The sequence below is a fragment of the Neoarius graeffei genome, chromosome 10 (assembly GCF_027579695.1).
Source record: "Neoarius graeffei isolate fNeoGra1 chromosome 10, fNeoGra1.pri, whole genome shotgun sequence".
NCBI classification, from domain to species: Eukaryota; Metazoa; Chordata; class Actinopteri; order Siluriformes; family Ariidae; genus Neoarius; species Neoarius graeffei.
The window spans coordinates 55,380,543-55,404,624 of record NC_083578.1 but is presented as its reverse complement, the minus strand read 5'-3'; the positions used below and the strand labels follow the sequence as shown (position 1 = coordinate 55,404,624).

The 24,082-nt window shown below is 40.2% G+C and overlaps 1 protein-coding gene across 1 annotated transcript in view; it reads right to left on the bottom strand.

Moving 5' to 3' along the window:
* The window catches only part of grid2 (glutamate receptor, ionotropic, delta 2), a 1,182,816-nt gene that overhangs the window by 716,455 nt on the left and 442,279 nt on the right, over positions 1-24,082 (bottom strand). The window lies entirely within an intron of this gene.

Genomic DNA, 24,082 nt, shown 5'->3' with positions numbered 1-24,082 from the left:
ATCTTCTCGGTCCAGTTCTATATCCAGGGAACGCTGTAATCCTTTTGGTTTATCCGTAATAAACGTGTCAGCCCCCAGGTCAGATAGGCTAATGTTACGTGGTTGGGAGGGTGTCAATTTTTTTTGTAACATTCTAAATCGAGTACGGAAAGGACGTTTATGAAAAACAAGACAAAAAAATACACTGAAAAACTCACTGTACACATCACTAGTGGCACACACGGACTGGCCATCGGGAGTAGCGGGAGTTTTCCCGGTGGTTCAGTGTGGGCCGGCGGAGAAAAAAAAAAAACAGTTGCGTGCTGGCCTTTAATATGATAAGCAATGTTAACAGTTTCTTTAAGAAACTGTTAACATTGCTTATTACAGTTGCGCGCTGGCCTTTAACATGATAAGCAATGTAATATGATAAGCAATGTTAACAGTTTCTTAAAGAAACTGTTAACATTGCTTATCATATTAAAGGCCAGCGCGCAACTGTTTTTTTTTTTCTCCGCCGGCCCACACTGAACCACCGGCCCACCGGGAAAACTCCCGCTACTCCCAATGGCCAGTCCGTGTGTGACTAGTGGTGATGCTTCTATGTTCAGATTTTGGGAAAGCCATAACTCCGTTCTCATTGAGGCCCAGTTCCATCCCGTAAACAATCATTTTGGTTTATCAACTACCTGCGTTCAAACATGTCACAGGAGAGGCTCAATGGGCTGGCTATGCTCTCTATAGAGCGCGAACTTGCAAAGAAGCTGGACTTCAATGACCTTATTGACGACTTTGCCACAGCAAAAGTCCAGCGCATTGCATTTCGCACCTGAATAGTTGCAGACTAAGGAAATGTTCAAACTGTAAAATATGTTGAAATGTTGAAATAAAATGGTTGACTATTATAATGGGCTTGGAATACCTGTTATTTAAGGGTTGGAGTGAATGGAGACTGTGAAAAGAGGGGTTGGGTGTGGGTGGTTGCTGTGTGGCGATGTGTGTGCGCGCGTGTGTGTGTGGGGGGGGGCACTCAGATTATTTGGGGGGGGGGGCCCACTCAGATTATTTTGTCCCGGGCCCAGCCAAAGCTGTCAACGGCCCTGTGTATATATATATATATATATATATATATATATATATATATATATGAGAGAGAATATTGCACAGTTGCACAAAGATATCAAGTTTATCTTTGAGTGATGAACACATTCATGGGTGAGCGAAGCAAAATCAATATTTAATCAATATGTCAACATTTCTGCAGGGAACATTCTCTATATTCAGAGTTGACTCATACAGGTGATTAATTTGAAATTCTAGATGGCCCATTCACATTATTACAATTACCCTTGTGCACTTCACCTCTATATTTTCCAAAATATGTTTCAGGGTTAAATAGTGTGGTTATAATCAATTAGCAGACAATGGTACTGTACTTAATACTGCTTCTTCTTCAAGCCAATATCACACAAGGCTTAAGTTCAAGGTCAGAACTGTGCCTGAAACATGCCACTTTTTTTATGGCAACCCATGCAAAAGCAAATCCAATGCAAATGTCTGAATAGTGTACAAGTTTGTATACGTCTATTAGCTGTGAAGTCTGGATACCAATATAAACCAATATCTCCATATTAAATCCTCATTCACACAACTCTGCACGAACACAAGTCTGAATATGACCCATAGTGGCCTGAGCACAACCCACACATGGCAGCAGTCTAGTTTGCATAAACATAATTAAAAAAAGAAAAATCAATCATGTTTCCAAAATTGAGGAAAGAAAGACACTTTCCAATTTGCATTCAAATCTAGTCTCTCTCCTGTTTGCAGAATGGCATTGACCAGATTCACTTGTCGCATTGTGGGATTTAAATAAAAGACAGCATGACCTTGCTAACTCTTAATCAACAAGGGGCCTTAGAAAGGAGTCTATTTTGGAGGGAGAACAAATGTTGTATGTATTTAGAAGCTGCATTGTTCATTCAGAGCAGAGTCATGGGACACATTATGCTAGCCTGCCTTTTAAATCCGGTCGAAATTTACACATCCAACAGGGAGCGGATGCTCAGCAGCTAACATTGTTTAAAATATGAGCACTAAGTAGCTGCACAGCAGTTTGTGATTATGTGGATTCTTTCAAGCAGTGCATTTTTATGCAGCAATGAATTGTCAATCTGTCTAGCCATGTTAACTGACATTTGACACAAAGAAAAACATCTCAAGGATAGGAAAACTGTTACTACTGTCTGCTGGTGGATTAACTATATAAACTCATTAGCCACTTGATCAGAAACAGCATACTAATACAGAGTAGGAATGGATTGCATAAGATGCAAGAAACATTCCGATGAGATTCTGGTCCATGTTGACATGATTGCATCACATAATTGCTGCCGATTTGTCAGCTGCACATTCATGCTGTGAATATCCTGTTTTACTGCATCCCAAAGGTGTTCTATTGGATTCAGATCAGATATATACCAAGGAAACATTCCACATACCATTACACCAGCAGCAGCAGCATAAATTATTGGCACAAGGCAGGTCGGGTCCCTGACCATACCATCTGCATGCTGCAGCAGAAATCGAGATTCAGCAGACCAGGTGACATTTTCCCAATCACATTGAAGTCACATTCTGATGTTTGATGTGGACTTTAACTAAAGCCAATCCTCTTGACCTGTATCTGTATGATTTTACGCATCTTTACAACAGGATTGGGTTTACTTTGATAATCTTGGGGCTGGGTCAATAAACTAATATTGGATGGAGTGCCATTGGGATATCAATATTTGGATAGCGCTGCATCGCATGGCATTTGGAGATTCAGACACAAATTATGACTTTGATTCAATCTGCTAAGTCCAATAGGTGTGTATTAGCAACAACAAAAGGTAAAATTCAGCTCCTACTGTACCTTTTAAAAGGAGGCTTATGCAATTGTACAAGCACAAGATAAAATATAGATAAGGTGTAAATTTGGCTCCAAACAGCAGCCATTTCACAGATATAATCAAAGTATGTATCAAGCATGCAACTCCAGCTGTCCGATGTGTCATGATAATACGGATAAAAATAACCCTATCGACTGTTGTTAAAGCTAAAGAGGTTGTCAGGTCTTTCTCCACACTTGGGCCTGATGCAGCATCCACACCAGCACAGACTGATGACTCATAAGCTCTTGTTGTCTCTTGAATTATCCTATGCAAGACTCCTTCATCAATTTCCTGAGTCCCCAAACAGCACAAGGGCCTCATTGTAGTATGCGTCATCCTGAAGAATCAACATAGTTTGAAAGGATATTTTGCAGCATATTAAATTTGATGGTAGGAGGACGCTGACTAAGGCTTTATAGATTTCTTTTTCAAATTGATGTTAAGGGAGCAAATATACAGTACTATTCTGTCTGTCTATATACAAAAGCGATTTCAACATCACTGATGCACATAAAACAAAGAACGGAATCTTTACAGGTTTAGCAGAAAAATTACATTTGTATTTGAAATAAAATCCTTTAATTCTTTATATATACACTACCGTTCAAAAGCTTGGGGTCACCCAGACAATTTTGTGTTTTCCATGAAAAGTCACACTTGTATTTACCACCATAGGTTGTAAAATGAATAGAAAATATAGTCAAGATATTTTTCTGGCCATTTTGAGCATTTAATCGACCCCACAAATGTGATGCTCCAGAAACTCAATCTGCTCAAAGGAAGGTCAGTTTTATAGCTTCTCTAAAGAGCTCAACTGTTTTCAGCTGTGCTAACATGATTGTACAAGGGTTTTCTAATCATCCATTAGCCTTCTGAGGCAATGAGCAAACACATTGTACCATTAGAACACTGGAGTGATAGTTGCTGGAAATGGGCCTCTATACACCTATGGAGATATTGCATCAAAACCCAGACATTTGCAGCTAGAATAGTCATTTACCACATTAGCAATCTATAGAGTGTATTTCTGATTAGTTTAAAGTGATCTTCATTGAAAAGAACAGTGCTTTTCTTTCAAAAATAAGGAAATTTCAGAGTGACCCCAAACTTTTGAACGGTAGTGTAGAAATGATAGGACATCATATAACCCCAAATCAGAAAAAGTTGGGATGCTATGGAAAATGCAAATAAAAAAGAAAACAGTGATTTCTAAATTTACTTTGACTTATATTTCATTGCAGACAGTATGAACCCAAGATATTTTATGTTTTGTCTGGTCAACTTCATTTAATATACCTCTATTCCTGCGTTTCAGGCCTGCAACACATTCTAAAAAAGTTGGGACAATTTGGGATAATAATGTGATGTCAACAGGTGATTGTAATCATGATTTGGTACAAAATCAGTATTCAGGAAGGGCTTAGTCTTTGAGGAGCAAAATGGGCTGAGGATCTCTAGTTTGTACACATTACAAAGGCATGGCTGCGGAAGAAGAGGGTGCCTGTCCCCAATAGAGAATGTGGTACGAATTTTGAAATAAAAAATATTACAACAACAGCGACCCTGTACTCTTGCACACCTTAAGACCTGTTTGCAGGAAGACTTGGATAAAACAACACCTGAAACGCTTCATCACCTGGTGTCTTCAGTCACTAAACATCTTTTAAGTGTTGTGAGAAGGAATGGTAACATTATAAAGTGGTAAATGCTTTACTGTCCCAACTTTTTGAAATGTGTTGTACTCACCCTAATGCTTGTGTCACACTGTCTCGTATCTTGCCATGTAAGTGGCGTTTGGATCAAACGCCAAGAAATGAGGCGTATTTTGTCCAAAATTAAAGTCCTGTGATGTACACAGCATATGTGCGGCATTACTGTGGTGTATCTGGGGTTTGTATGGCGTTCAAGGGACGTAGAGTTATGGCATACTGAGGTGCATGCATGGCTTATAATGCGTTGCCATGGTGTAACCGTTTCGTTGCCGTGGCATTTCGTTCTTACGTGTGATGTTGCTGCTGTGTACCTGTGGCATATCTGCGGCGTTCACACTGCGTTCATTGTCATTCGTCACAGTCAAGAAAGTCATGCCAGCGAAGAAGTCAGGACCCAAGAAGGGCAAGGGAAGAGGGAAGATATCAGCCGCATCCACCCAGCCAACCCTGGAGCCACCTTCATCAGACAAATGTCAACTAAAGCATTCACACAGCATAATAGGTGTTCGAGCAACGCTCCCATTGCGTCACTGCTGCGCAGCTTTCATTTTTATGGCGTACACATGACGCATGTGTGACGTATCAAAGCTGCTACGTACGTGCTACGGATTTTTAAGTACGGACTTAAAAATACGCCGCACCCTGGCGTACAAGGAGATTATGTTACACATCTTAGAGTATTAGCTATGTAAGCTAGCGATGTTGTGACATTCCTTTCTTACTGCCACATATCCTGATATGCCGTACATACACAAGGCTGAAATGCCAGTGTGTGACACAAGCATAAATGTGTTGCACTAACCCAAACCCAAAATTGAAATGTGTTTATTTTGAAAATACAACAAAATTCATGAGGTAAAACATCAAACAATGCGCTTTTGTATTGTTTTGAGTGCAATACAGGTCAAATATTATTTACAAATAATTGTTTTCAGTTTTAATTTCAATTTCAGTATACTGTCCCAACTTTTATGGGGATATGGGGATGTAGATAGCTCAAGGAGCTATAAATTTATATCAGACAAAAACATAATAAATGCAATTTGAGAGACCTAGAGGAAAGGAATGCACTGTTTAGCACTGTATGTACCAACAGACTTTGACACAACTCAGCTAGAGCTGGGATGTAATATCTGAGCATGTGTGTTGTCAGAGAATGCTGTGGTGGCAATGCCAAGTCGTACAACAGAAACTTGTCCAAGTGCAAATTTCAATCCCAGATGATTTCACAGGCTTCAGGGATACCTGTCCAGCTCAGAACCTAGCTAATTCAGCAACTTTTAGGCAGCCAAAATGCACCAACCATCTGGCATGCTCATAAGAAGACTGGCAGTTGAGGGACTGCAGAAGCAAAAACTTTTCTTTTTTATAGTCAACTCCAGAATTAATGGCACCCTTCATGAAAAACGGGGGAAATAGTATAATATGCTTCCCTGTTCACAGCATGGCCTTTATGGAGCACCAACTCAATACATAAAACCATATTTCTTTTATTTGTGCAACAATACAGTTTCATTTTGGTATGTAGTACGGTCGTGTTTAGGTTGGGTGACAGGAGCAAACCACTGATGAAAAAAGTCAATACTGCATTTCCTATTTGTATCATAAACTTGCCCTGTGTCCAAAATCGCTCCCTACTCACTATATAGGGCACTATATAGTGAAGACGCCATTTTGTAGTGCTGTCCGAAATGATGGTGAGGATTATTACACCCTATATAGTGCACTCAAAGTATCACACGGTGTATCACGAAAAGTAGTGTACAACTGATGGTCACTAACCAAAGCAATATATCCCATCATGCATTGTGGTCACGCTGAAAGAAATCGAATCAAAAGCCTTAAATTTGATTTAATAAAAGGCAGCGGCAAAGAAGAAAGTATTCAGCCTTGATTTAAAAGAACTGAAAGATGCAGGTACTTTGTATTTATTAATGTGGGAAATGCACTCAGTATAATATGTATTTATCACAAAAATACATTTATGTATTTATTATTTTGAAAACCAACCAGCTGCCTGATCTGGCACGTTTTAATTGTGCGACAGTAATAACGTAAATACCAACACGACGGACAAGTGTCAGAAAGCGTTTTTTCATTTTACCAATGAGCTTACTATATAATCCTCTATATAGTAATTCCCTATATAGTGAGTAGGGAGTAGTGAAAAATGAGTGATTTCGGACACAGGGTTGGGCTTTGTCCAGTGAGCAGGGTTGCCAAGTTCTGCATATGATGTCCAAATATTGCATATAAAGCTGTTAACTTGAATCCTCCACGACAATTCTATGTTTTGAGCTGTAGTTGGTGTGAAATTTTGTTGAAATCTGGTGACCTTCAAATGTGTGCCTTTTAAGCCTCAAAAGTAAGAATGAAAGTAAAAACAGCTCTTGTGCTTTTTTCATCTTTTTTGTTCTGGAGGTAATGCCTAATAGGTCATCTCCTCTCTCTCTCTCATTATCTGTAGCTGCTTTATCCTGTTCTACAGGGTCGCAGGCAAGCTGGAGCCTATCCCAGCTGACTACGGGCGAAAGGCAGGGTACACCCTGGACAAGTCGCCAAGTCATCACAGGGCTGACACATAGGCCAAGTTTACATTAGACCGTATCTGTCTCGTTTTCTTCGCGGATGCACTGTCCATTTACATTAAAACGCCTGAAAACGCCGGGAAATGGGAATCCGCCAGGGTCCACGTATTCAATCCAGATCGTGTCTGGTCCGGTGCTGTGTAAACATTGAGAATACGCGGATACGCTGTGCTGGGCTCTAGCTGGCGTCGTCATTGGACAATGTCACTGTGACATCCACCTTCCTGATTCGCTGGCGTTGGTCATGTGACGCGACTGCTGAAAAACGGCGCGGACTTCCGCCTTGTATCACCTTTCATTAAAGAGTATAAAAGTATGAAAATACTGCAAATACTGATGCAAATACTGCCCATTGTGTAGTTATGATTGTCTTTAGGCTTGCCATCCTTCCACTTGCAAGTGGTAAGTGCGCATGCCCGACATGCACTGAGATCACACACACAGCGGCTCAGTCCCAAATCACTGCTCGTGCGCTCCACTCGCGCGCTCTGTGAGCTGCGCAGGGCCGGAGTGCGCACCCTCCAGAGGGCACTCGCTGTTCAGGGCGGAGTGATTTGGAGCGCAGGATGCCTGCGGAGCCGAGCGTATCCGTGTATTGGCGTTGCTGTGTGCACGCGAATCGTGTACTGGCGTTGCTGTGTGCACACTAATCGTTTTAAAAACGTTAATCTGATGATCCGCTGATACGGTCTAATGTAAACCCCACCATAGACACAGACAACCATTCACACTCACACCTACGGTCAATTTAGAGTCACCAGTTAACCTAACCTGCATGTCTTTGGACTGTGGGGGAAACCGGAGCACCCGGAGGAAACCCACATGGAGAACATGCAAACTTCGCACAGAAAGGCCCTCGCTGGCCACGGGGCTCAAACCCAGACCTTCTTGCTGTGAGGCGACAGCACTAACCACTACACCACCGTGCCGCCCCCCTAATAGGCCATTGTAATACAAAATTAAATCAAGTAAACTGTGCAACTTTGGGTTTCTTCTTTTCTCACTGTGATAAATTACAAAGGATTTGAGACCTGTGTGTAAACTTGTACAGTATTTGGTCAAAACCAAAAATAGAGCTTCTGGAAACTGAGACAAGATTTGCATTTATTTTAAATGGTGCTGAGGTAACAGTGGTTTTGCTTCATAGGTTTCGGAGAGAAATATATTAGAACTATACTAATTAGAATTTATGGACATGTTGTTTTGGTAGAGGAAGAGTAAGTTGGTGTGTAATGTTTCTTTAAATAGTTTTAGGTGACAGGAATTCTGGAGTAGGTTAAATGTACTGCATCCACAAAATAATCTTATTTTTAAACAGCATTAGCTCTCTTACCTTGATCAGGGAAATCATGACACAGCAGTGGTGGAACATGAAAGAGAGAAAAGGGAGAAAGAAAGCAAAAATAATTAGTATAACATTAAAATGTGTAAACATAAAAATAATCCACAACAAGCAGAAAGTCAAAGTGTGAGGCATGTTGGCCTGGTTTGAAAACCGACAAGTTAGGCAAACTTTAAATGCCAAATGAAATTATTAGCTTGTAAAAATGACTTCTGTTCACAGGGACCATAGAGTCAAGCAACAAATCCTTGCCAAAGGATTTTATGTAGTCAGTGCTATTATGTCCATCCGTTTAAAGCACAGAAAGCACTGGAAAAAATCCAAGAGAACAGAACAAAATCTGTCTGGGTATCCCTGAACATAGCACAACTCAAACAAATGTATCTTTGTGCCTGTTAAAGAGGATTTCATAAGGCATAATTGAACAATGTCTTTGTTCTTATATGCCTAAAAAAAAAAAACAGCCTCTAGTGTCGATTCAATGATGTGTACTACTGTTGTAGTACTAAAGGGAGCAAAGTGACACACTTGGTTGATTTTCCCATTTGAGGGATGGAATAAACTCCAAGACTCAAGATTATTACCATAAATGTCAATATCCAAGGGAAGCCTGCATGAAATTAATTTGTTGAGGCAGGTTAATGCAGGTGATTCCCAAAATGGAGAATAAAAGGGCAAAACGGTTACATCATCCTTTACAGAACACTTTGCAAACTCTTTAAATATACATGCAGCATCTGGTAGACAGAATAACATTGTTAATTGTGAAGTTTTCAAGGTTTTTAATATTAATTCAAGTCATAATATTCAGTTATTCATCTTTAGTAACTTTCCTTTATCCTGGTCAGGGTTATGGTGTGGGAGGAAACCTATGCAGACACTGGGAAAACATGCACAGAAGACCCTGGAGCTGTGAGGAGGCAACTCTGCCTGCTGTGCCATCTGCTGTTCTTACTTCCTGCTGCTAATACTTCTCACTTAATGCCATAGTATGATCAAAAGTCATTTTCCACCAGCAAAAAAAAGTGTATTTCCTGGTTCCTGAAATCTTCTTGTATATTGAGCTTTAATCACTCTTACACCTTACATATGCATATAGGACGTGTACATATACAGTTGCATATTCTATATTAATATACGAGAGAGAGTGTGAGAGAGATGTCACCTTTTACGCCTTAGATCTTAATTATGTTTGCTTGTGTTTTGTCTTGAAGAAATGAATAGATTTCCTCATCCCGTATAATACACCTGAATCCATTGACTGAGTCAATCTCAATGTCACTCTGAATCATGCATGCTAGATTTGTCAAAGCAAGATGGATACTCATGCGTAGCTCTTTTCTCTTCTACAGAAATTCACCTTGTATGGTGAGAATAATCAGTATGGTATGGAAGTAGTGTGTGTGTGTGTGTGTGTGTGTGTGTGTGTGTGTGTACAGTAGTATATTTATATGCATGAGAATTATAACAGGCCTATCAGCAATGATATATAGTATCACGACAACATGCAGGAAAAACCCATTTATCCATTCATTAAATATATAGCAATGGCAATATGCTATATATGAGAAGAGATAATCTATTTACAGATTATATGAAAATATGATTGTGACCTTATTGCAGTGAAGGTAAATCTAGTGTGATTGAGTAATCTACCTCCTACCTCTTGGAGAACATTGAGGCATTGGTTCAATGTTCTCCAAGAATGTTCTCCGATGCCTCATTGAATCGGTTTGTGCCGAGTCCTTTTTTCCCGCGAGTGCTGGCGTTAATTACTAATCCTTTTTAACTTTTTTCTACAAATAATTTTCCAGTATCCTCTTCATTTTTATTGTACTGTCGCTTTCCTTTTTGTACTTTTCACTTTCGCTTTCCTTTTTCCACTTTTTTTTCCTCTCTCTCTTTTTTCAGAAGAACACAGAGACCGGAAGCTTTCTTTTTCTTTTTCTCTCCTCCTGTGTAAAGACCACAAGCGGAGGCCATCTACATTGGATCTGCTTTATTATCAACAGATCTTCGATTAAGGTATGTGAATCTTTTCATCATGGCACACCTTCAGCCTGTTCAGTGTGCTGAGTGCAGGATGTTTAGTCATTCTTCCTCCGTCGTTAGCGATAGCTTTATTTGTGACAAGTGCAGATTAGTTAGCTCTCTGACGGAGAAGATTACAGTGCTAGAAGCGCATGTCCAGGCTTTAGAGAAGGTTAGTGAGCGTGAGAACAGTGTAGTTTCTGTAGGGGAAAGTCTGGATGCCCTGGGTGGAGTTAGTAATCCCCCAACTCCGGCATTAGAGCCCTTACAGCGGGGCGAATAGGTGACGACTCGGTGGCATAAGCGTAGAGCCAAAGCTACCGCTGAGGCTCGCCCACAGGAGCACCACTCCTCTCCACGTCACGTGTCGAACAGGTTTGCTCTCCTTAGTGATGCACCCACTGAGAAACCTGAAAGAGCTCTGGTTATAGGGGACTCTATCATACGGCATGTGAAATTAGCTCAGCCTTTAGGGGCACCAGCAGCTTTAGTCAGGTGTATACCGGGAGCCAGGGTGCCGGACACAGCAGGTAATCTTAGGGTCCTAAGCAAGCACGGGTTCTCAAAGATAGTTACCCATGCAGGAGCTAATGATATACAGTACACCTTTGTCAGTCTGAGGTTACTAAGAGTAACTTTGTAGAGGTGTTTAAATTAGCAAAGGCGATGTCTGATGATGTAGTATGCTCTGGCCCCATCCCAATGCGGCGTGGCGATGTAGCTTACAGCAGGTTATGGTTGCTGAACTACTGGCTGTCCAGGTGGTGCTCTGAAAACAGTGTGGGCTTTATAGATAATTGGGCTAATTTTGAGGGCACTGCTGGCCTGTTAGGGCGGGACGGTATCCATCCCATTCGGGAAGGTGCTGCTCTCATTTCCTGCAGCATAGGTCATAGTCTCAGGACAGGCCTAGTTAATTCCTGACAATCCAGAGCCAAGGCCAGGGAGCAGACGAACAGGCTAAACCGACTGTCTGCTAGCTGCACAGAGTTGTCACTCAGGGTCCACTACATTGAGACGGTGTCTGTTCCCCGGGCAAAACAAAAAGGTAGAAATTTTCAGAGAGTTGGTTCCAGTAACCTAATCAATATAAAATTAGATCACACTGACTGTACAGCTGCTGCCAGCACCTTTGATCTAAAGGTGGGGCTATTAAATATTAGATCTCTTACATCTAAAGTGCCAATGGTTAATGAACTCATTACTGATCAGCAGTTTAATGTACTTTGTTTAACTGAAACATGGATTAAGCCAAATGAATATATAGCATTAAATGAAGTGAGTCCTCCTGGATACAGTTATATACAGTACACCAGCCTTGTCAAACTGGCAGAGGAGGCGGCATTACGGTTATTTATAATGATTATCTAGGTGTAACACAAAAACCTGGTTATAAATTTAATACATTTGATGTATGTAGCCTCGAAAAATAAGTCTACCCAGTTAATTCCATTGCTTATTATTTACAGGCCCCCGGGGCCATATTCTGAGTTTCTTTCTGAATTTGCAGATTTTATCTCAGATCTGGTTATTTCCTGAGACAAAGCTTTAGTTGTCGGAGATTTTAATATTCACTTTGATAACCCAGAAGACCCTTTAAAAACAGCGTTTGTGTCCATTTTAGATTCAGTAGGGATTAATCAGAATGTCATAGGACCGACCCATAATGGTGGTCACACCCTCGATCTAATACAAACATTCAGGTTAAACATAGACAATATAGTCATACTTCCACAGTCTGAAGTTATCTCAGATCATTATCTCATCTCATTCAAACTGTGTCTGAGTAATAATATATGCACCTCACCACACTACTGTATTAAACGTACATTTGCGTCAACTACTGCACAGAGCTTTATAAATGATCTCCCAGAGTTATCAACTTTGATTGGATCACTGTCAGCCCCTGCAGAACTTGATCAGGCAACTGAATGCTTAGAGTCAACATTCCGCCATAATAATGTAGCTCCTCTAAAAAGGAAAACGGTCAAAGACAAAAAATTAGCACCCTGGTATAATGATGACACTCGCATATTAAAACAGATCACTTGAAAATTGGAACATAAATGGCATCAAACAAAATTGGTAGTGTTCAAATTAGCGTGGAAGGAGAACTTCCTGAAGTATAGAAAAGCTCTTAGTGCTGCGAGATCAACATATCTCTCCTCTCTAATAGAAGATAACAAAAATAATCCTAGATTCCTATTTAATACTGTAGCAAAATTAACCAGGAATAGGTCCACTATCGACACATGCACACCTGCAGTATGTAGTAGCAACGATTTCATGAATTTTTTCAATGACAAAATTGAGAATATCCGAAAAAAAATTCAAACTACTAATTTAAGGTCAGACAATGAAAGTGACCTTGTAGTTAACCATATAACTGTATCAGATCATCAATTAGAATGTTTTACTCCCCTTAAAGAAACTGAATCACTTTCATTAATCTCGGCATCAAAAGCCTCAACTTGCGTACTAGATCCCTTACCTACACGTCTATTCAAACAGATAATACCTGAAGTAATTGAACCACTTCTAAAAATAATAAATTCTTCTCTTACGATTGGCTATGTACCCAAATCCTTTAAACTAGCAGTTATCAAACCCCTGATTAAAAAACCTGACCTTGATCCCTGTCAGCTGTCCAATTATCGGCCAATATCAAACCTCCCCTTTATCTTCAAGATCCTTGAAAAAGCTGTGGCACAGCAGTTATGCTCATATTTACATAGGAATAACATCCATGAAATGTGTCAGTCAGGATTTAGACCTCATCATAGCACAGAGACAGCTCTGGTTAAAGTAGTAAATGACCTACTGTTGGCGTCTGATCAGAGCTGTGTCTCGCTGCTTGTGTTGCTTGACCTTAGTGCAACATTTGATACCATTGATCATTCCATTCTTCTGGATAGACTAGAAAATGTTGTGGGAGTTAAGGGAACGGCCCTCTCCTGGCTCAGCTCTTATTTAGCTGATCGTTATCAGTATGTTGATATAAATGGTGATATTTCTAGACATACTGAGGTAAAGTTTGGTGTTCCACAAGGTTCTGTCTTGGGTCCACTGCTTTTTTCTCTATATATGTTACCTCTGGGTGATATTATTCGTAAACATTGTATTAGTTTCCACTGTTATGCTGATGAAGCACAGTTGTATGTTTCTGCAAAACCTGATGAGAGACACCAGTTTTAGAGAATTGAGGAATGTGTTAAGGACATTAGACACTGGATGCTTATTAATTTCCTTCTGCTTAACTCTGACAAGACTGAAGTACTTGTACTAGCACCACATGCAGCTAGAAGTAAGTTTTCTGATTACACAGTGACTCTGGATGGCCTTTCTGTTTTTTCACGTGCAGCAGTAAAAAACCTCGGGATGATTATTGACCCCAGTCTTTCATTCGAAACTCACATTGATAACATTACCCGGATAGCTTTCTTTCATCTCAGAAATATTGCTAAGATAAGAAATTTAATGTCACTACATGACATGGAAAAACTAGTTCATGCTTTCGTTACCTCCAGGTTGGATTATTGTAATGCCTTACTATCTGGATGTTCCAATAAGTGCATAAACAAGCTCCAGTTAGTTCAAAATGCAGCATCAAGAGTCCTTTCTAGAACTAGAAAATATGACCACATCACCCCTGTCTTATCCACACTGCATTGGCTCCCAATCAAATTTCGTATTGATTATAAAATACTACTATTGACCTTTAAAGCACTAAATGGTCTCGCACCACAGTACCTGAATGAACTTCTGGTCCGCTACGACCTGCCACACCTACTTAGATCAAAAGGTGCAGGCTATCTGCTGGTACCTCGTATAGTGAAGGCTACATCAGGGGGCAGAGCCTTTTCTTACAAAGCCCCACAGTTATGGAACAGCCTTCCAAGTAATGTTCGGGAATCAGACACAGTCTCAGCATTTAAGTCTAGGCTGAAATATCTGTTTAGTCAAGCCTTTTGTTAATGGTGTTTTTGAGGTAAAGGTGTAGATCTGGAGGGTCCTCAGACATAGAGTGTTTTGGTAAACTGGGATGTATGGATGCTGTCAGTCCCCACTCGCTTGCTCACTCGAGTTTGTTGACGGTGTAGTGGCTGGCTGCTTTATGTCCCGGGGCTCCCTCATGCCTGTATTACCTTCTGGCTCTCCCCTTTTAGTTATGCTGTCATAGTTAGTTGCCGGAGTCCCTGCTTGTACTCAGTGCAATATGTATACTGTTCCTACTTATTCAGGTGACATTGGGCATACCTAACAACCTGTGTTTTCTTTCCCTCTCCCCCCCCCCCCCCAAATCTGTCCCTCTGAGTTACATGGAGTCAACAGGAAATCTTTTGGTGGAGATGGTAGAGACCTCGACTGGCTATCGTAGCCTGCAGGGAATCGGCCGTCAGACATTCTGTCGCATGTCCCAGACCCAGTGAAATGTAACTGAATTGTCTTGGCCAGCCCTATGGGTCCCATCTGCATCCCATCATTGCTGAGGAGTATGCTCCCATCACCCAATCAAGCATCCAGCCAGAGCAGGTCATGATATTTTTTAACCATATTAACATGCCATTGTTGTGTATTATGCCTGATGTCAAGACTCTCGTCTCTGCAAGCCTACCACACAGACTTAATACTTGTGTCATTTTTAGGGTATACCTAACAACCTGTCCCCCCCCCCCCCCATCTGTCCCTCTGAGTTACATGTCGGTCCTGGGATTGAGATGCTGACCTTTTCTGCCCCTCAGACCTGCTTGATCCATCCTGGTGCCCTGTGTCTGGTTGGAGTCTTATCGCATCGCTCCTGTGGAGGACGGCCCCATGAGGACAGTTGAAAGTTACACCTGGAGGACGCACTGGACTCTTACAGTAATGCTTTTATGGCTGAGGACTACAGTTGACTTGCTAACTTTAGGACTGCAGTTGTCATGAACAGTTTTACACTCAAGTTTCCATCAATGAAGAGTTACAACATCGACGAAACTCATGTTAAAACTGTTAATGTTATAGTCATGTTGTCTGTTGTTGCTCAAATGAGGATGGGTTCCCTTTTGAGTCTGGTTCCTCTCGAGGTTTCTTCCTCATGTCATCTGAGGGAGATTTTCCTTGCCACCGTCACTGCAGGCTTGCTCATTGGGGATAGATTAGGGATAAAATTCTCTCATGTTTCAGTCGTTCAAATTCTGTAAAGCTGCTTTGCGACAATGTTTATTGTTAAAAGCACTATACAAATAAACTTGACTTGACTTCATTTCACATATGCCCACTTAGGAAAAGGTCACCTATACAAAGTCCTAATAGCACCAATCCACTTAAAAGATCAAGCTTAATAAGAGCATCATAGCAGTATGTGACACTGAGCTCAACATAAGGTTTCAGGATTACGAATAAATCTTTAAAACCTGATGCTGGTGTTTTGCACACAGATTTGTCTGTGCTCATGCTTAAAGGTAGGATTTGCCCAAGCATGTGCAATTGCAGCACAATAAGCAAAACTGAAATCCATCTTTATAAATACTCTAAGATAGGATTTTATAGTGACATCCATTGATTTCGCTTGGTGTCACCATAAATCTTCAATTTCATAGAACATATTAGTTTGGAGTTTTGCCAAATGTGTAAATATATGTTGGGAAAATATGCTGTAGATTTTCCTTACATATAGAGTGGATATAAAAAGTGTACACACCCTGTTAAAATGATTTTTTTTTTACATCAGAAAAATCTAAGGCCATGATAAATAATTTCAAAACTTTTCCCACCTTTAATATGGCCTATAACCTGTACAATTCAATTGAAAATCAAACAAATTTGTTAGGGGGGAAAAACATTTTAAAAAATTTAAAAATGTACAATAAGCTGGTTGCATAAGTGTGCACACCCTTAAACTAATACTTTGTTGAAGCACCTTTTGATTTAATTACAGCATTCAGTCTTTTTGGGTCGGAGTCTATCAGCCTGCCACATCTAGACTTGGCAATATTTGCCCACTCTTCCTTGCAAAAGCACTCCAAATTTGTCAGATTGCAAGGGGATCGCTTGTGCACAGCTCTCTTCAGGTCACCCAACAGATTTTCAACTGGATTTAGGTCTGGGCTCTGGCTGGGCCATTCCAAAACTTTTTGGGGGTCATTGTCATGCTGAAAGATGAAATTCTTCTTCATCTTCAGTTTTCTAGCGGACACCTGAAGGTTTTGGGCCAAAATTGACTGGCATTTAGAACTGTTCATAATTCCCTCCACCTTGACCTAAAGCCCCTGTTCCAGCTGAAGAAAAACAACCCCAAAACATGATGCTGCCACCACCATGCTTCACCGTGGGGATGGTGTTCTTTTGGTGATGCACAGTGTTGTTTTTGCGCCAAACATACCTTTTGGAATTGTGGCCAAAAAGTTCAACCTTGGTTTCATCAGACAATAACACATTTTCCCACATGCTTTTGGGAGAGTTGATGTTTTTTTGTTTGTTTGTTTTGTTTTTTTGAAAAATTTAGCCAGGCCTGGATGTTTTTCTTTGACCCTACCTCATAATCCAGACATATGGAGAATACGGGAGATTGTTGTCACATGTAGTACACAACCAGTAATTGTCAGAAATTCCTGCAGCTCCTTCAGTGTTGCTGTAGGCCTCTTGGCAACCTCCCTGACCAGTTTTCGTCTTGTCTTTTCATCAATTTTGGAGGGACGTCCAGTTCTCGGTAATGTCACTGTTGTCCCATATTTTCTCCACTGCTTGATGACTGTCTTCACTGTGCTCCATGGTATATCTAATGTCATGGAAAAAATTTTGTACCCTTCATTGGACTGATACCTTTCAACAATGAGATCCCTTTGATGCTTTGTAAGCTCTCTGCGAATCCTGGCCTTTGCTGGAGGATGCAACTGAGTAAATGTCTGAGCTTTATTTGGGGTTAATCACAGTCATTTTAATTGATGGCAAGTGTGAACCCAAAAAGACTGAATGCTGTAATTAAATCAAAAGGTGCTTCAGCAAAGTATTAGTTTAAGGGTGTGCACACTTATGCAACTAGCTTATTGTACTTTTTTTTTAAATGTTTTTCCCCCTCACAGATTTGTTTGTTTTTCAATCAAATTGTACAGGATATAGGTCACATTAAAAGTGGGAAAAGTTTTGAAATTATTTATTGTGGTCTCATTTTTTTACATCAGAAAAACCTATCATTTTAATGGGGTGTGTACACTTTTTCTATCCATTGTATATTGGCTTTGGTGATAGATCTGATGAATACCAACCATGTAGGAGGATCTTTATTGCTGGGTTGCAGTTTGATGTAAAGAGCCATAGAAAAGGTTTATCATTGAAAAAACAAAACAAAACAAAGACTATGGCAGTTTCATTTGAAGACATGTCAAGATACTAAAAGATGTACAGTATGAATGAGTTTAAGGTGAATGGATTCTTGTAGTACTGCATTGCTTTTTGATTGGGTTCTTGTGCATAGTTTGCTTTTAAAATTTAGGACTCAACCATCAAGTTGATTATCTCATACTTCCTTTGTTTAAAATACACTATATGACCAGATATGGGTCTTTTCCAAACTATTTCCACAAAGTTAGAACCACACAATTGTATAGAATGTCTTTTCTTGTGCCCAAACATGTTGCAACATGATAATTCCCCTGTGCACAAAGCAAGGTCCATGAAGACACATTTTTGCTAAAGATGGAGTGGAAGACCTCAAGTGGGCTCCAGCACAGAGCCCTAACCTCAACCCCACTGAACACCTTTGGAATGAATTGGTATGCTGACTGCACCCCAGTTCTCTTCACCTAACATCAGTTCTTGACCTCATTAATGCTCTTGGGGCTGAACTGACAAATCCCCACATCTATGTTCCAGAATCTAGTGGAAAGTCTTCCCAGAAGAGTGGAAGATCAAAGGGGTGGACTACATCTGGACTGAAATGTTTGAAATACACATATGGGTGTAAGGGTCAGGTGTCCAAATAGTGTAGCTGTGTTAAAGCAGGACTACTTTTGCTAGAGCATCTGGTAAGTTGTACATCAGGAAATGCTTACTTTCACAGGAAGAAGCCATTGAACTGAAATTGTAAACTCACCACAGATCTTTTCTAGGTCTCATTGGCAAACAGGTTTGGGCATTCCTTTATATGCCAATAACTACTTCACCCAAAACCCTGGAATAGATATACCATGATGTTTTTTTCAGGGTGGCAGAGTGGTGTAGTGGTTAGCACTGTCGCCTCACAGCAAGAAGGTCCTGGGTTTGAGCCCAGTGGCTGACAGGGGCCTTTCTGTGTGGAGTTTGCATGTTCTCCTTGTGTCTGCATGGGTTTCCTCCGGGTGCTCCGGTTTCCCCCACAGTCCAAAGACATACAGGTTAGGCTAATTGGTGGCTCTAAATTGACTGTAGGTGTGAATGGTTGTTTGTCTCTATGTGTCAGCCCTGTGATGACTTGGTGACTTTTCCAGGGTGTACCCTGCCTCTCGCCCATAGTCAGCTGGGATAGGCTCCAGCTTGCTTGCGACCCTGAACAGGATAAGTGGCTACAGATAATGGATGGATGATGTTTTTTTCAGCTCATTGACTATCTCTTGCTCTGAAATACTAAATTTGTCATTTTGCAAAATATTTTACTCTGAATTGTAAATAGCCAGTCAGAGGACTTGTTCTCAGCTAAGTGGTACAATATGTACCATGCCTGAGGCTGAAACTCCAAGTATAGTGACATCCAGTAACAATGAAATAATCAAAGATTTGTGTGAAAATCTGTTAGCAAGATCAGACACCTTTTACGGCCTTATAACCATTACTCCGGTTAATACAATGATCAAATTAATTGATTATATTGATAAGTCAAGTGCATAAAGTGGATAAATAAGAAGATTGAAGAGTTCATTGGAAAAGATTAAGCATTGTAAGAAGAATAACTGAAATTTTCTGTTTTATTTTTTATGTGCTGTCCATTTTAATAAAGTGTTGGCAGTAAAATCTTGGCCAGGAGACTTGAAACAGATGTTCTTTGCTCAGTATTCCCTGTCAAGCTGTTGATTGTCCTTAAAGGGTGTGCCGTGATAGCTGCTTAAATGACAGGACATCCGCCAAAGCCACAGCCTTGTTCTTTGTTCACTTTCAATTTTAAAGCTGACATTGAACATTAAACCACCTACAATTCTCTCTCTCTCTCTCTCTCTCTCTCTCTCTCTCTCTCTGAGGAGAATGTAAAGGCAATCCTGTCCAATGAGGCATAATATTAAATGCTAAATTGTAAGGTCAAGTATCGATCACTGTCAGACAGTGCCAAAGGTGCACTTTCAAGTTGAAACAGGAAGAAATCAATAATGTTGCTTCAGAGATGCAGGAAATCTAAAAGCCAATCACTTTTCCTCCAGCTATATGTATTTGTGGTATATACACCTTGCATGGTTCAAATAGTACTTGATAACTGGGTGTGGATTTTGAGTGGTGATTAAAAGTCACTTGACAAAGATGCTTCTGTAATGCTAGGGGTACTAGTTTGCTTTTGGGAACATCTGTACTTTACTGGAAAGTCTGCACACAGGAAAAGCCACACACACGTGCCATACTGCACAGCTCTGTCCAGCTACTGATATCACAGACATTTCTGCTGATGAATAGCTAAATACAGTATAAGGAAATGCTGCACAAGTGTTATCTGACCTACTGTCAATACTATTACAGCATGAGTGCCAGCCATGCTCCAATCTATCTAAGTTGAGGTTAATTAAAAGCAAATGTTTGTGTGCAGTGGCCAAATTGGAGCGATAATGTAATCTGGATGCTGTAGAAACTCTGCTATTGATATGTGTTGCTGCTGCTCGTGTGCCGTTTCTATTTTTATACAAGAAGAAAGAATAAAACAAAATGTGATCAGATATATTCAGGTCAGGCTCCGCTTTACCCTGCTGTTCCGCTTATTCACTTCATTGACTAATTATTCTTTGATTATTATATTTTTAACTCAATGAGAAAGATAAGTCTGATACTGACTTGGGAAATGTGCAGCCCTCCATTAGCAAAGCTGCAAGGGCCGGTCTCTAACCTACAAGGTTGTCTCACCTTTAGCTCTGGAAACTTTCCCACTACACTCAGCAAAATGCTATCATTGGCCACAGTGCTAGATAGCTTATTAGCACCAGCCCAAACAGCCATTAGCTAACAGGACAATACTGACTCAGACTAATGGCTTCAGCATCCAGACTTCGACTATTATTCTCTCCCCTGTCAACTCTTATGGGCTCATTATTGCAGGAACAGAATATTTCACCGAAAGAAGCAAAACAGTAATAAATAAAGCAATATTTATTATTATAATGAAGCAAGTCGATTGCTGTTCACAGCTGCATTTCTTCTGACAGATCATCTTCGATTCTAAAGTGTTGGAAACATGTTTTGAGAGTGATTTCTGACCTTGATGAGTAATGACCCGAACCCTGGTTCAAGCACTTTATTGCATTATATTCAGCATGTTGCAGCTTTGTTGTGTTTATGGACATTTCACTTGGCAGTTATCTGTTCTTATGAGGGAATGTTTACTCTCTGGTATAATTACAAATCAAAAGTTAAGGTTAAGGGTTGGATATAGCATTAATTAGCTGCATTACTAATTATGTCAATGGAAGGTCCTTATAAGGATGGCAAGAGAAGCGTGTGGGTGAGTGTGCGTGCTCATAAGGGGTTCTTTAAAATGCCATGGGTTAATCTTAGGAAGTTTCAGGTAGAAGTTTCTCTGTATTTTTTTTAAGCTAAGCACAATCAGATTGTTTGAATGATATTACATTATTGATTCCTTCAATGTATTCTAGCATTTGAAATGCATAGCACTGTATGTTTAGTTGTAAACTTTTCCAACATGCTTTCAGCACGTCTCATTTCAGAACTTCCACCACATGTAAACCATTGAGGTTTTTGTTGTATTGTCTTGGTTCTTGCGTTAACCCCTTATCAACCATTCAGGACTGTTCAGGTTTATACTAATCCATCCATCCATCCATCCATCCATAGCTGCTTATCCTGTACCACAGGGTGGCAGGCAAGCTGGAGCCTATCCCAGCTGACTATGTGTGAGAGGTGGGGTACACCCTGGATAAGTTACCAGGTCATTGCAGGGCTGACACAGAGACAAACAACCATTCACACTCACATTCACACCTACAGTCAATTTAGAGCCACCAATTAACCTAAACTGCATGTCTTTGGACTGTGGGGGAAACCGGAGCACCCAGAGGAAACCCACACAGACACGGGGAGAACATGCAAACTCCACACAGAAAGGCCCTCGCCGGCCGCTGGGCCCAAACCCAGGACCTTCTTGCTGTGAGGCGACAGTGCTAACCACTACACCACCATGCCACCCATTTATACCAATTTTCATCCTTAATTCTTAAACACCCTTTAGGAACTTTTTGTTTAGTGAATAAATAAAGCACTGATTTTATTAGATAAAGAGAGATGAGGAAAGCCCTATTAGTAATGTTATATAGTTTTCAAAATGAGCCATGTGCGATATTATGCAATGTACCAACCTAAGTTAATTCATTCTTGGCACCTAAGCAGCACTTTATTCACCCCATTTCACAAAGTAGTAGACTTAGCATCAGGAGGTCTTTGAGTAAACACCATTAAAATGCAATATGACTATCTACAGTATTACATGTGTATACAAGTATATGATGTTAATTACACCGTTTACACAGTGAATTTCACTGTCAGTGATTGAGTGCATGTTCATTTTCAAGCAAAGGAAATTATAATGGCGGTATGTTAATCGTTAGAGTGCTTTTAACCATGCTAACCTCAACCTGTATCGCTGTATCTAATGCCCATTCCAGTGAGATTGCCATGTTACATTAGCATCCTGGAATCTAAGAAACCTGGAGGGCATAAAAGTGCACTCCAAATGACTACCTGCTTACTCCTTTCTCTACATTTAATAGCTCGTCCTACTTACATCATGCATTTTAGTTGGTCTTGGCAACCTACATTTGCATAATGCCTTCTTGGTCATGAGTTAGAAATAAATTTGTGGGCTTCATGCAGTTGGCTGTAGATGGGATCTTGGTTGTATAAAATGTGTAATTAACACATGTCCTTGACCTAAAGGAAACACTGCCTTGAAACATATTTGTATGGTAAAATAACTTCACTTTAACTTCAGAAATTCACTTTCAGATGTGGACATATTATTAAAAGTGGCCCTAATGTGCACAGCAGTCATTTACACAGGCACTCAGAAATGCAGGTAGCTCACATTAGGATACAGAGAGAAGCAGTTGCTTCTTGCATACCTAAGCATCATCCATCTGGCATTTCCATCTACACTTCTCAGCAATGTTTGAATAGCAAATATTATACAACCAAAGCTTATTTAAGTACAGATCTCTTTTGTCTGCAAAGAAATTGGGTGCTGTAGTGGTTAGCACTGTTGCTTCACAGCCAGAAGGTTCCAGGTTCTAACCTCACAGCTGACAGGAGACTTTCTATGTGGAGTTTGCATGTTCTCCCTGTGTCTGTGTGGGTTTCCTCTGGGTGAACCAGTTTCCTCCCACAGTACAAAGACATGCAGATTAGGTAAAAATAAATAAATAAAAACAAAAACCCAGCCAGTGCATACTTAGTGCCAGTGCATAAGCCAGTGCATACTTAGTGCCAGTCCCAAGTCTGGAAAGATTGGGGGGGTTGTGTCAGGAAGAGCAAAAGATCTATGCCAAATCAAAGGGGTTGAAAATCAACTGGGGCTTCGCCCTGTATTCCTCCCCATCACAAATTATGTGATAAATCAAATTTTTTAAAATTACTAAATAAATAAAAGTCAGCAACTGTGCTAGCCAATATGGGATTGTATCAAAGCAAGAAAAATCTTTACCAGTTCTAATTATCATTTTATTTTATTATACCAAAGGTTCCCAGACTTTTGGGTCAAACAACCCCAAATGGACATTATGAATTTTCTGCGACCCTGAGTCTTGATCAGCCTACGTTTTTTTTAAATTCCAGATTTATAATAGGGCTGCTGGAATATTTGAACATTTTGTTATGTCATCATATATACAGTGTTCAGCGTAAATGAGTACACCCCCTTTGAAAAGTAACATTTTAAACAATATCTCAATGAACACAAACACAACACAAAATGTTGACAAGACCAAGTTTAATATAACATCTGTTTAAAGTGCTGATGACACGTTTTTGACATCTTTGGCGATGTTTTATAACATAAAAAGTAATTCCCGATGATCCATATATTAATTCACGAAGGCGCCTATTTTACAAGTTATGATAAAAAACGTGGCTATTTGGGCAAATTTGACGGGGCTGCAGCACCCAGGAGACGAATGAGGAGGAGGAGCTATATGACGTCAGCGAAAGAACCTTCCTCCTAACTTACCAGTTTATTGTTGATGCGACAGGTGTTCAGTTTGTCATTATTATACATTATTATTATACATTTTATATATATATATATATATATATATATATATTAGTTATTATGCCTTC